Genomic DNA, 10,766 nt, shown 5'->3' with positions numbered 1-10,766 from the left:
CCATCTTCTCTAGGCTCACCGAGCAACGGAGGAGACAGAATGCAAACTATATGCAGATAAGATATATACATGGTAAATGAGAGGTAATCTCAAAGGAAACAAAGTAACCTTAATGAGGACCAGGAAAGGCTTCCTGTAGAGGGGCAAAGATGAGGAGGGACAGCCAGAGAAATGCTCCTGAGTCCAGATGGGGACAGCGAGGAGGTCAGTGTCACCAGATCCCAGAGTATATGGAGGAGACCAGAGGGGCAGTTTCCCCCACTCTGAATGTCTCCATCCAGAGTCAGAAACCCTACTGACACCACTCAGATATGGCAACGATGACAAACTTGACTATCTTTTCTTTCCTTTGAGACCTGGGAAAGGTGTCTCTGAGCCAAATTGACAAGGTGTTCTAAAGTCTCTAGAATTAAGTCTTCAATTCACCGAATCTTTTTGGGAGCAGCTGGGTGGAATTTCTCCAATTACTCTAGAGTGGTTTACCAGACTCACCTAAGATGGAAGGAGAAGCAAATGTCCCAGGAGGCCAGCAACCATAAAAAAAGGCAACTTGGTAAGGATTAAGTAAAATGAAGTAACTTTTTTTTTTAAAATAAACTTATGTGGTTATGTGCTATAAAATGTAAAGCTTTTTCAACATAACAAATTAATTGCCAGAGTCCAAAAGTTGACTTTTAGCACAGTGGACAGAGCACTGGACCTGCAGCCAGGAAGACTTCAACTCAAATTCCACTTCAGACGTTTACTAGCTGTGTGACCCTTGGAAAGTCACTTAACTTCTCTTTACCTAAGTTTCCTTACCTGTAAAATGGAGATAATAATAACATACCTCCTAGATTTATTTTGCGGATTGAATGAGATTACAAAGTGCTTGGTGAACCTTAAAGTGCTCTATAAATGCCAAAAATTAATATTTATTATATCACATACTACATAATTATTCTATTTATTATTTGTTAAAATGAATAATACTAATATTTTTGAGGCTATTGGGGTAAGTGCCCAGGGTCACACAGCTAGTGAGTGTCTGAGACTCGATTTGAACTCAGGTTCTCCTAACTCCGTGGCCAGTGCTCTGTGCACTGCATCGCCTAGTTCTGTATAGCCCAGAATAATGCTAATAATGATGACAATAATAGCCACTATTCCAGCACTCTCATTTAAAGAATGTCCAGAGAGGTTAGGTAATTTGTTTTAGCTCAGTCAGCAGATGGTCATAAAAGCTAGTCTCTGATCAGTCATTTCAGTCATGTCAGACTCTCCATGACCCCTTTGGAGGGTTTTCTTGGCAAAGATTTGGGAGTGGCTTAACATTTTCTTCTCCAACTTATTTTACAGATGAGAAAACTGAGGCAAACAGGGTTAAATGACTTACCCAGGGTCACACAACTAGTCAGTGTCTGAGGCCGGATTTGAACTCAGGAAGAGCAGTCTTTCTGACTCTAGACCTGGCTCTTTATCCACTACAGTGCAACCTAACCTCATGCATATTGCTGTGCTGTTTGAAAATATTGAAGAAGTCTTTCATTCTTGAAATTTTGGCTTAAAAAAGAACTGATTTTAAATAGGATTTTCATTCTGTGGACAAGTGGGACCCCCCCAATATAGGGGGATTTTGGTTTAACAGAAATCTTTCTGGACATTAAACCAATTGGCCAGAAGATGGCACTGTTTAGCTATGAAACAGGCATCATTAAAATTCTCATCCTAAGAGTTTGGAAACTTGGTTCTTAGAGGTGGAAAGCACTTTGGAGGTTCTTAGTCATGGATCTCTGACACTCCCTCCCCCTTCACAATTCTCCCCTCCCTCTCGGTTTTACAGAAGAGGAAGCAATACGGAGCTCCTAACAGTCCAATGTTCATTCTATTATTTCTAGTTTTAAAAATGCATTCATTTTAGATAGTTCTGCTAACTTCTAATAGTGATGAAAAACAGAGACCTAGGAAGTTATGAATTCATACAGTTCAAAGTTTTTAATAAAATAATTTATAATATTCCTCTTCTCCTCCCCTACCCCCCAGTGTCCTCAAACACCCTGCCCCTTCTAAGAAATACAGATATGTTCTTCAGTGTCCTGGTTCTCTGTCATGGAAAATACCATTGCCTGGCCCTCTATCTTCTGATGTACTTAGTGTGTATGTCATAAGATGGGATTTGAGTTGAGTCTTGAGTAGATGCTGTCAGTCCTCTGACTCATACTCGTAGGATCATAGATTTAGAGCTAGGGGGGCCCTTAATAGCCATCCAGTCCAAACACCTCATCTTACAGATGAGGAATTAGGTCCGGAATGGAAGAGGGACTTCTCCAGTTACATAAACAGTTTCAAGGATGGAATTTGAACCCTCTACCTCTTGTATCCAAAGCCTCTGTAGTTTGGTAGAGTGAATGAAAGCTTTTGTGCCTCTGGTGTTGACCCAAGATGTGCCAGTGATGTATTAGAAAAAGGCCTTGTACAGATATTGTACTAATTCTATCAAATCCCAAAACACTATGAAGTATCCTCAGTGAAATCCAGTCATTTAATTATCCTCACCAAACAAGGAGTGTGGAAGAAAAACGCATGTTGCACAATATGTGGTTGGATGGGCAGCCTCCTGAGTTACTCCATCAGAATACAGGTGCTTATGTTCCTCCTTGCATCACAGACCCACTGGGAAGGGGAGAATTTTTGTTAGTGGGAGGGACACAGATCGTCAGCTCTCCTCAGACACTCAGATTCACCCTAGTGGGAATTGTATGGACCGAGATTGACTTGAGGGGAGTGACCTGGAGCTGAACCAAGTTTCCTTATGCTTCTCAGATCAGACAACTCAATGAGTTTGGAAGTAGAAGCTCACAAACACAGTCTAGAGAAGCTGAGAGACAGATAGGGTTTAAGGGTGTCTCAGGCTGATTCTTGTCTGGTGTGAATAACAAAAGAGCTCACACCCCCTTAGAATAAAATCCTAAAGGAGCTGATCAAATGCTTTCTTGGTTTGCCTTTGAAAGCCCTTCACACTTGTCCCCTTCCTCCCTTCAAGGCCTTCGTATATTTCAGGCCCTTCCAGACACTTCAGCTACCATCACCTCCCATGAACGTGACACTTCCTTGAACGTTTCTGCTCTGGCTGGCCCCCATGCTCTGTCTCTTGGTTTCCAGGACTGTCTTCAAGAACTATGCTAGGAGGCCTTTCCTGGGCTAAGATTACCTTCTGTCTACTCTGCATATGTCGTGTATGGGCCTAGTTATTTACGTCTTGTGTCCCATAGCAGAACGTGGACTTCTTAAAGGCAGGACTGTTCTTGTCTTCCTTTGTATCTTTGAACATGGCCTAGCTCACAGGAAGTGCTTCATTTTGACTGATTGACTGGATCTTGTTTAAAATCTTGCCTCTGTCACGTATCACCTGTGTGGTTCTGGACAATCCATTTAACCTCTTTGGGCCTTAATCTCCTCATATTTTGGACTAGATGGCTTCTGAGGTCTCTTTCTACTCTAAACCTCCTTCACCCTAGGAAAGAGGGTGTGCCCTAAGGCGCTATCACAAACATTCATCTTTTCTTTAGTGATCTCATCACTTCCCATGGATTCAATTATTTCTATGCTGATAATTTCCAAATCTACATATCCAGCCCTTGAATCTCTTCTGGGATCCAGTCCAGCATTTCCAGCTGCTTGCATCTATGTTCACCTGGATGGACTGTAGGCCTCTCAAAGGCAACATGTCCAAAACAAAATCCATTATCTTTCCTTCCCACACTCCTCCTTTTCCAAACTTCCCTATTTCTGTGAAGAGCACCACCAGGTTATCGAACCATGAGTCATCCTTGATTCTTCATTCTCATTCACCTCTTGCCTTCCTCCCTGTCTGATCAGTTGCCAGGTCTTGATTCCATTTCCCTGACATCTCTCCCATCCATCCTGTTCTCTCTCATTCACACCACGATTACCCTAGTCCAGGTCCTTATCTCTTCTTGTATTGCATGAGTCCCCCAAATATTCTTCCTGATTCTAGGCTCCCTCTTCTCCAATCTGTCTCTATAAAGCCACCCGATTCAAATTCCAAGAGTATAGGTCTGATTACATCACTTTACTTCACAAAAAATCCTCATTGCCTGCTCTCTGGAGGATTTAAAGCCCTCATAGTCTGGCTCCAGTCTCTTTTCCTAGCCTGATTACACATCCCTCCCCTTCAAACATTCTGCACTCAACCCAGGATGGCCCACTTGTTCTCCCTTGTATAGGACATGCCATCATTTCCCTCCTCTGCTTTCAGCTAGCTGTCCCCCATGCCTAGAATCCTTTCCTTCCTCACATCTGCCTCCTGGAGCAACTAGTTTCATTCAAGGCTCCCATCAAATACCTCCATCTTTTACTTCCTGATCCTCCAGTTGCAATCTACCTCCATCCTCCACCATCACAGCATATTTATTTTGTGTAGTTACTTAAAAGGGGGGACTGGTACTCTCTCACTGAGAGCCTCCTTCGGGCCAGGAGAACATGGTATGTACAAGAGAAGACTGGCTAATGAGAGCAGTCTTTGTCAGTATGCCAGAATACCTAGCTGATGCAGTTCCCCCACGTGGAAGAGTCTGGGGAATCTGATTTATGCTGATGAATTATGGAAATGCCTTGTAGAGAATTAGAACATGCACAAATAATCTGCTCTCCACAGAGACTGAGCTGACAGAGGGGAAAGTGTCTCCAAGGTTTTAGAGAAGAAATGTTTGTGCTTCTGGGATTGTTGTATCTTCAAAGTTCATATCCTTTGTAAAAATCTAATTGATGTCAATTAGTTAAACGGAACTGGAGTACTATTTACTGGTGGCAAATAATAGAAGGAAAGCACTAGAATGGGGGCTCAAAGGGACAGCATTAGAGAAAGACCTCCTCCTCTTCTGACCAGTCTCCTCAGTAGTATACTTAGAGGCCTGATAGGGAATGAGTCCAGACTACTTGTTATACATTATATTTCCTTATCCATGAACATTTATCTCCTCTCTAATAGAATTCTCCTTAAACTCAGGAAATGTTTCATCATCTTTTTTATATCCCCAGCACCTAGTTTAGGATCTGGCATGTAGTCAGTGCTTAATAAATACTTGTTGATTTTTGTAGGTCTACATTCTAAGTAATTTGGAATGCTTCTTCTCTCCATTGCTATAAACTCATTGGGAGTAGGGATTGTTTCATTCTTCGTATCCCCAAAGCCTAGGATTTTTCCTGGGACATTGTAGGTGCTTAATAAATGCTAGTCTATTGGGTGATTGAATCAGTGGCCCTTGGTTTCTGACCACTGCCTTCCTTAATTCATTATCCCTCTTAGCCACCCCCCTTTCTCTTAGCTGTTCCCCTCCTACTTCCCTGTTGTGTAAGGCCCTTGTGATTTCTCACTTGTGTTTTCCTTTTCATGCTTCCCTTGAGTCTTGCTTTTGAATGTCACATTTCTATTCAGCTCTCGTCTTTTCATCAGGAATGCTTGAAGGTCTTCTGTATCATTAAATGTCACCCCCCACCCCTAATATTTTTGTTTAAATATTCAAACATTTATTATCTAACCCCGATCATTGTTTTGTTTAGCTATGTACAACTCTTCATCTGGGATTTTCTTGTTAAAGGCACTGGAGTGGTTGTCAAATGGTGCCTGATCCTGTACCCAGTGTTAACATAGGGATCCCCTGGAATCTCTTTCTGATCAGGTGTTCAGTCACCTTGCCAGCCCTTTAGGCTGGGTGCTCCCAGTGCCACCAGAGCTGCTACTGCTGTGACTTCCAAGGGCCACAGCTAGTTCAGGATCACTTCTGCTACACCCTACTTTTGTCATACTCCCCACTAGCCTCTTCCCCAGTACCTGTAGACCCCTCTTTCTCTCTACCTAAGCTGCCCTCGACTGGAAAAATGACTCACTGTGACTTGTTGTTTATCCTACTCACAATTTGGTTTGACAGTCTTTTAAAAGTTATTTAGAGGAGTATGTAAGGAGAGCTAAACAAAAATCTCACTTAATTCCATCATCTTGGCTCTGCCCCCTGAATCAATCCTCATTTTTTTATTTTTGTAAATTTTAAAAAATTTTAAACTTAGATACAGAAAGAAAAATAGAAACTTAAATAGTAGAACTAAAATAATACAAAATAAGAAAAGATAAAAAAAGCGTTGCCATCTGCACAGCAGAACTTGAGAGGATTCAAAATATACAACAATAAATTTCCATTTCAAAAAAGTCTATATGTGAGGGAGGAGCCAAGATGGTGGACTAGAAAGATACACATATGCTAGCTCCTAACCCACAGCCCATAAAATATCTGTAAAGAAGAACTCCCAACAAATTCTGGAGCAGCAGAAGCCACAGAACAATGGAATGGAGGAGATCTCTGTTCCAGAGAGACCTGAAAAACTGACACCAAAGGTCCGTTGAACACCAGAGCAGAGCCCAGCCCTGCCTTGGCCCCGTGGCACTGAGGGGAGCAGATCTGAGCAGGCTTCAGGGACAGAATCTCAAGCAGCAGCGCAGGTCCCTCCACCCACAAGCACCAAAGGTCAGTGAGAGGATCTTTTCAGCTCCCTGAGAGGGGAGTGGGGTGCCCCCATAACTCAGGCCCCTCGGGAGGCAGCAGTGGAGGCAGCAGTAGACAGGGGCTCCCAAAGCAGGCAGGAGCCTGGATCCATTGTTGAAGGTCTCCACATAAATCCCCTGAGGGAACTAAGCCAGTGGGGTGGCTCTGCCCCAACCCAAGCACCTGAACTTAATCTCACACTGAATACCAGCCTTGCCCCTGCTGAAAACCCTGAGGCTGGGAAGCAGCATTTGAATCTCAGCCCCCAAGCACTAGCTGGGTGGATCTGGAGGTGAGGTGGGTGTGGAAAGGAAACTCAGAAGTCAAGTAACTGGCTGGGAAAATGCCCAGAAAAGGGGAAAAAAATAAGACCATAGAACGGTACTTTCTTGGTGAACAGATATCTCCTGCCATCCTTTCTGATGAGGAAGAACAATGCTTACCATCAGGGAAAGACATAGAAGTCAAGGCTTCTATATCCCAAACATCCAAAATAAATATTCAATGGGCTCAGGCCATGGAAGAGCTCAAAAAGGATTTTGAAAATCAAGTTAGAGAGGTGGAGGAAAAACTGGGAAGAGAAATGAGATAGATGCAAGAAAAGCATGAAAAGCAGGTTAATACCTTGCTAAAGGAGACCTAAAAAAATGCTGAAGAAAATAACACCTTGAAAAATAGGCTAACTCAATTGGCAAAAGAGGTTCAAAAAGCCAATGAGGAGAAGAATGCTTTCAAAAGCAGAATTAGCCAAATGGAAAAGGAGGTTCAAAAACTCACTGAAGAAAATAGTTCTTTCAAAATTTGAATGGAACAGATGGAGGCTAATGACTTTATGAGAAACCAAGAAATTGCAAAACAAAACCAAAAGAATGAAAAAATGGAAGACAATGTGAAATTCTCATTGGAAAAACAACTGACCTGGAAAATAGATCCAGGAGAAACAATTTAAAAATTATGGGCCTGCCTGAAAGCCATGATCAAAAAAAGAGCCTAGACATCATCTTTCATGAAATTATCAAGGAAAACTGCCCTGAGATTCTAGAACCAGAGGTCAAAATAAGTATTCAAGGAATCCACTGATCACCACCTGAAAGAGATCCAAAAAGAGAAACTCCTAGGAACATTGTGGCCAAATTCCAGAGTTCCCTGATCAAGGAGAAAATATTGCAAGCAGCTAGAAAGAAACAATTCAAGTACCGTGGAAATACAATCAGGATAACATAAGATCTAGCAACTTCTACATTAAGGAATTGAAGGGCGTGGAATAGGATATTCCAGAAGTCAAAGGAACTAGGACTAAAACCAAGAATCACCTACCCAGCAAAACTGAGTATAATACTTCAGGAGAAAAAATGGTCTTTCAATGAAATAGAGGACTTTCAAGCATTCTTGATGAGAAGACCACAGCTGAACAGAAAATGTGACTTTCAAACACAAGAATGAAGAGAAGTATGAAAAGGTAAACAGCAAAGAGAAGTCATAAAGGACTTACTAAAGTTGAACTGTTCACATTCCTACATGGAAAGATAATATTTGTAACTCTTGAAACTTTTCAGTATCTGGGTAGTTGGTGGGATTACACACACACACACACACACACACACACACACACATACATACATGCACACATACATAGAGACAGAGAGCACAGAGTGAATTGAATAGGATGGGATCATATCTTAAAAAAATGAAATTAAGCAGTGAGAGAAATATATTGGGAGGAGAAAGGGAGAAATGGTATGGGGCAAATTATCTCTCATAAAAGATGCAAGCAAAAGACTATTTAGTGGAGGGAAGAAGAGGGGAGGTCAGAGAAAAACATGAAGTTTACTCTCATCACATTCGAGTAAAGGAAGGAATAAAATGCACACTCATTTTGGTATGAAAACCTATCTTACAATACAGGAAAGTGGGGGAGAAGGGGATAAGCAGGGTGGCGGGGAGGTTGGAAAGGAGAGCAATGGGAGGAGGGAGCAATGTGTAGTCAACACTCTTGAGGAGGGACAGGATCAAAAGAGAGAATAGAAGCAATGGGGGGCAGGATAGGATGGAGGGAAACATAGTTAGTCTTACACAACATGACTATTTTGGAAGTCATTTGCAAAACTACACAGATATGGCCTATATTGAATTGCTTGCCTTCCCAAAGGGAATGGGTGGGGAGGGAGGGATGAAGAGAAGCTGGAACTCAAAGTTTTAGGAACAACTGTCGAGTACTGTTCTTGCTACTAGGAAATAAGAAATACAGGTCATGGGATATAGAAAGTTATCTGGCCCTACAGGACAAAAGAGAAGATGGGGACAAAGGAAGGGAGGGATGATAGAAGAGAGGGCAGATTGGTGCTAGGGGCAATTAGAATGCTCGGTGTTTTGGGGTGAGAGGAGGGGTTAAATGGGGAGAAAATTTGGAACCCAAAATTTTGTGAAAAATGAATGTTTAAAGTTAAATAAATAAATTTAAATAAAGTCCATATAATAAATGCTACATACAGGGTACATCAGTCCTTTTCTACCAGCCCATTCATACACTTAATGTCTTTATTTTTTTACTTAGAATCAAGTCTAGACTTTGGGTCAAGTATAGGATAGCTCCTAGCCTTCTTTTGGCGGTTACCTAGGATACAAGAGTGATTTTGTTTTCAGTAAATTAGGAAGGAAGGTGGGGTGGAGGTGGGATACACACTTGTTAAGTGCTTTCTTTGCTTTCTTTGTATGTCTATGCTTCCTCTTGATCTGCAAAGAAACCTAATGTGACAGATCTGGGGTGACCTTTGGGACTCAGGACCCTTGAGTTTGAATCCTGCCTCTTGGACTTTCTCGAGTGTGTGCTTCTGAGTGAGTCATTTAGCCAGATGCTCAGTTTTCCCTTCTGTAAAATGATGTCATGATATTTGGGCCAGGCTCATGTAGAGATTATTGGAAAATCTATAATTTCATCAACTTGGGGGTGATACCAATGAGGGAACGCCCTGCACTGGATCAGCTATCAACAAATTGAAGAGGGGAGACTGAAGGAAGTGTCTGAGGCTCATGAAGATGAAATATCTTGGCCAGTCTCACTGCTAGTAAGTTTAAGATAAGAGGCACCAGTTCATCCCCAGGTCCCCTTCACCCTCTTCAGCATCCACTCATTGAAGGAACATGTACTAAATGTCTGCTATGTCCTGGGCACTGCCAGATGCTGAGAACCCAAAGACAAAAAGCAAAATATATCCCTACTCTCCAGAAGTTCTGTTCTCCCAGATAACTGTTGGAAAGAAAGGGCTCTTCTTTAGTAGTATAGGTAATTCTTATAATTCATTTAATTATTATTTAAATGAGAGTATATTTAAATTTTTTATCTACTTAAGAATATCAACAAGGTATATGGTCTGTTTCCATGGCCACTTTAAAATGTTCCATGAAAATTGAGAGTAGTGAAGAGGGAACCAGACTCAGGTTGAAGTCTGACACATATAGGCTCTTCCTACTCCTCCTCCTTCTCCTCCTCCTTCTCCTCCTCCTCCTCCTCCTCCTCCTCCTCCTCCTCCTCCTCCTCCTCCTCCTCCTCCTCCTCCTCCTCCTCCTCTCCCCCTTTCCTTCCCATCTCATGAGAGAAAAACCATAGATGTCTCCTTGTTGATCACTTCTGATTCATCATGGAATTGGCTTCCTCCAAGGACCAGTGCCCATTGGTGCTCATAAAAATGGTGAAAGTAGGGATAAAAGAAATTTTGCAGCAGATAAATCTTTAAAGATCACACTTCCTTGTCCACTAATGTTTGACCTTCTTTCTCCTCTGGGTTCATATAGCATAGATGGAAACACTGTTTGCTAATTTAATTTTGAGAATCACGAGATCTGAATTTTGGTCTTCAGTCTGCCATTACTGACCTCTGTGTAACCAGGAACAAGTCTTTGAACCACTTTTGTCCTCTGCTTCCTCAACTGCAAATTAAAAAGCTTAAAATCAATTATTTCTAAGGTTCTTTTCAGATATAGCGGAAAAGGACTCCTTTTATAGCCCCTTATTGGCAAGGAGAATGATGGGAAGGGTCTTTTTCCGCCAGAAGAACAAGTGAAGGATCATGGGAGGAAAAAAATGGGTGAGACAAGGATGCTCAAGATCCTAAAGAGAAGAAAAGCCAGAGGATGTGGACATGCAATGCCTTACTGATTGCAAGTAAAGGGTGCTGTTCTTTTGCAGTTTTGCAAAGTGCTCTCTAAATGTTATCACTCTCTAAAAAG

At 41.9% G+C, this 10,766-nt stretch overlaps 1 long non-coding RNA gene across 1 annotated transcript in view; it reads left to right on the top strand.

Annotated features, from left to right (window-relative positions):
• Positions 1-213: 213 nt before the first annotated feature.
• LOC140514881 (uncharacterized) overlaps positions 214-10,766 on the top strand; it is a 58,118-nt gene continuing 47,565 nt past the window's right edge. The window contains exon 1 of the long non-coding RNA XR_011970764.1: positions 214-553. This is a non-coding gene — a long non-coding RNA (uncharacterized lncRNA). The remainder of the gene's footprint in view (positions 554-10,766) is intronic.

The sequence above is a fragment of the Notamacropus eugenii genome, chromosome 7, assembly GCF_028372415.1.
Source record: "Notamacropus eugenii isolate mMacEug1 chromosome 7, mMacEug1.pri_v2, whole genome shotgun sequence".
In the NCBI taxonomy this organism is placed as follows: Eukaryota; Metazoa; Chordata; class Mammalia; order Diprotodontia; family Macropodidae; genus Notamacropus; species Notamacropus eugenii.
This window is presented reverse-complemented; position numbering and strand designations above follow the sequence as displayed.